General features: G+C 33.2%; 1 long non-coding RNA gene across 1 annotated transcript; it reads left to right on the top strand.

Annotated features, from left to right (window-relative positions):
- Positions 1-773: 773 nt before the first annotated feature.
- On the top strand, positions 774-2,532 carry LOC110035989. The gene is made up of 3 exons (XR_002295189.1): positions 774-979; positions 2,285-2,373; positions 2,492-2,532. It is a non-coding gene; the product is annotated as an uncharacterized LOC110035989 (long non-coding RNA).
- The last annotated feature ends 1,294 nt before the right edge of the window (positions 2,533-3,826 follow it).

Raw genomic sequence — 3,826 nt, 5'->3', positions numbered from 1 at the left:
TTTATACATTTTTAAAAATATATTTAAATATTAAATAATATTATTTAATTTTTTAATATATAAATATTAGTTATATATTAAATAATTAATATATAAATTATATATAATTAATTAAAATATTTTATATAATATTATTAAAAATTAATTAAATATAATAATTATAATCTCATATGGGTGTTTTCAAATTTTCAATGTTTAGTTGAGTCGATTAAAACCAATATTGTAACTCAAGTTGAGTTCCTATAGTAATCGAAAAAGCCATAAGGAAATCCCACGCCGTGCGACATGCGACTTACTACCGAGAGCAGTCAACTTGACTTCGTTTGTTGCTTAGACAAGGACTGGTCAGCATTTTACTCGCTAAGTGGCTTCGGTTGAACCATAACACCACTTGGCGTGCCAGATGCAAATTGAACTTAAATTGACTCTGTCATCGACAAATTTGTCTGAATGACATCGGATGAAGAAACAGACCTAATTTCACAGGAAAAAAAGAAGTTGTGCATTTTCTAATGGCTCAGTGTACGGAGCGAATTACATAAACATATAACTTAAAATTTAAAAAAGAAGGAAAAAAAGAGACTACTTGAACCCACACACACACAATCCTCTCTCGTCTCTGCCCATTCTCCCGAATAGAACCCGAAACCCTTGCTTCCTCACGTGAAAAAAAGCCCGTCTCACCTCTAGTGCTGCTTGACCGAGCCCCACTCCCTGTACTCTCCATTTCCTTGGTCCCTATCTGCCACTTTCCCCACTCTGTCTGTCGCCCTCTCTGCTCGCCACTACCGCTGTCGCCACTCCTCCGATCCCTATCATCTTCTCCTCGTAGGTTTTGTGATATGCAACTCCTTTTTTTCGGCTATAAATACTCCAAGGGTGGCTATTTGAAAGACTGATCTTCTTTCTTGCTCAATTCTTCTTCCCATTTTGATCTAAGTTATAGAGCGTTTCTTCAAACAGTCCGATCATCAAGCCTGTAAGAAATTTCTTCTTCTTCTTCCCATTTCGATCACATATGGTCTTCACTTCTTAAAGATAATCATTATTCTTCTTCTTACCCAACTTCAATATGTGAGATATGCACATTAAAATTAAGATGCATTACTTATTTGCTCTACTCTTTATCAAATTTGGGTAAAATCTCTATTAAAGTTTACAAGTTTGCTGTTTGTTTATAAATGGAGGCTGTTTTGACGAATTTGCTTGTCCTACCTTCCATACTATCAGGCTGAGGTGGATGTTGTTTTAGTCACACTATAGTTTACAAACTTGCTTCTCCAGAATTTTAACGAACAAAACACTTATGAAAGTCTTTGAAATTGTTTTATGATGTTGATAGCTTCCTTGAGCAGGTTTTGATACTATTGTGAGCTATACCTGAGCTTGGTTTGCATTTAATCTTTTTTGTTTTTTTTCTCTTTCTTCCTCGATAATTCTTGGGACAGCTTATTTTTGGAATATTTATTCTTCCCTGAATTGCTTGAGTAGCTTGAAAGCTTATCACTTTGAAAGAGGGTTAAAACCTTGTGGCTCTTGATTCATAGAAGTTTGAAAGCTTGGGATTCTTTGGAATGCTATACTATCAGTATAATTTTGATTTATAGAATCTGAAAACTTTGTAAAATCTATTTTGAACAATTTAAAATTATGATAATTTTTTTTATAGTAATTTAAAATTTTTAAGAAATACTTATGGATTTTCTACTTAGAATGCCTATTTTATAGTAATTTAAAATTTTTAAGAAATACTTATAGAAATTCTTTACAGGCATATCGCTCAAATCTTTATCCTCACATCGAAAATACCTGACAACAGAAATACCACATCACTATCATTTTAGAAGTGGAATACTCTTTTTCACGCATAGGTTTAAGTGTCAATATCTAACTTTTGTCTTTGATATATAAATAGATAAGAATTGTGTGGTATATATGTCAATTTCCCGTTGTTTTATTATGTAAGATCGATTTACGAAAGCTAGTAATTTGAAGGTTTATTAGAAGAAGGTCAGTGATAAAGATGGGTTTCTGGAAGGGGGTAACACCTGTCTAGGAGTTTCTAAATGTTTATAATCTTTAGTTTATGTATATTCAAATATCTTGTTCTCTTCTGATGTTGAATTTGAAGTTTTCTTTCACACTTGCTGTCGTTCTAAAGGACTGTACTTACTGAAGGGACATTTTAATTTGAGTTGAGTATATGGTGGAGTCCATGCGAAAATTTAATTCTTTGTGTTGGATATATAAACGTATGTGAATATTCCTTAATTTTTGCTGACAGAAAGATGACTTTCTCCTGGTGAATTATTGGTTTGCTCTCATAATTTCAAATTGAGCAGTTCTAACTGTGCACAGGTGGTGTTCCATTTGGTAATTTTGATTCCGATGTATCCTAATCCCTTTGAATTTTCTATTAACACGATTTTATTATGAGTAACGAGTTATTTCTTACTTTTATTTTTTATACTGCTCTTTCCTATGTGTGCAGTTTGACAGTGGCTCTTATGCCACATGGAATAGTCAATGAACAGTCAGTTTTTAGGAAAAAAATGAAAGGATCTAGGTGTGTTTACATACATACCACCAAATTCTATGTATTTACGTATCTATCAACCAAATCATGATGTAGAAATGCAGTTTCACTTTATTGCCTATGACTTATTTATATAAGTCGAGCTTGGATTAAAATGTATATACCTATATGCTACTAGGAATAAACGTATGCATATCCTTAACAATCTTCCATATGCTTGTATTCTTGCAAAATTTAAATTTAAGAGCTGTGTGTACAGATTTTTTTTATATAAGCGTACATGTAACACTTGAAAATCGTGATGCACTTACATGCATTATGAAAATCTGAAATTATACGATTTTTGTGCATTTACATATCTCGACATTTAAACTTCGCCTTCTACATGCGTGCCATTTTATCCATGTGTGAAAGGGTGTATATCACTTTCCTTGTAAGTTAAAACAATGGCATTCTTGATATAGTATGAAAAGATTTGGTTGACAAAAATTCGAAAGAGTAAAGCTTTGGAGTTAAATATGTGTATACGTAGGGATTGAGTAGTATGTATGCTAATCTTTAAATCTTTCTAATCTTCTTATATCCTTACCTTAATATTAATTGAGGAGATGCTTAGCTTAGGTGGAAATATTCATAATGCTACAGTGTCATATGGACTGTCGAGCGAGACTATAGGTTGAGATTTTTTGGGATAAGGGAGATGATGAGAAAAGCATATAGATATGTGGGAAATATTGGATATCCTAACCGGATGACTACTAGAGGGTCATGGTTTGGAACTACTGTTCTTTATCATTTGGTAAAGAGTCACCCCTTGCTTTTATGGGTTGTTGGCAGCTCCAGTCCGATGGTGTAATTGACCCATAAACTATGCGTGAACATAAAACACATTTTTCTGATAAAATTCATGTTTGTCTTTTAGATGAAAAGTATAAATTTGTTATATATATGTGACAAATTAAGGCTTTTTCAGTGTTACTTTCTGCAAGTTCGTGGGTCAGTCGCATTGACCAGGCTAGGAGTTACCCTTCCTTGATTGCCTTGCGGGTAGCCTTTCGCCCTATGTTGGATGTGACATACACGATGTTGACAGTTGCTATGGATGTCCCTCGAGAATTGTTAGGGCTCCAATCCTAAATCTATGCCCCCTTTACCAAAATCCTTATACCCAGCTTTGATCTTCCATATATATGCCATATGATTTTTCTTACACATGTGCTAATATCTTCTAGTTTTAATTAATTTGTCATAGTATTTTGACAGCGATTTTATATATGCTTAAAAATATAA

The sequence above is a fragment of the Phalaenopsis equestris genome, unplaced genomic scaffold, assembly GCF_001263595.1.
Source record: "Phalaenopsis equestris unplaced genomic scaffold, ASM126359v1 Scaffold201208, whole genome shotgun sequence".
NCBI lineage: Eukaryota > Viridiplantae > Streptophyta > Magnoliopsida > Asparagales > Orchidaceae > Phalaenopsis > Phalaenopsis equestris.
The sequence above is the reverse complement of the archived record's forward strand: the minus strand, read 5'-3'. Positions and strand labels throughout refer to the sequence as shown.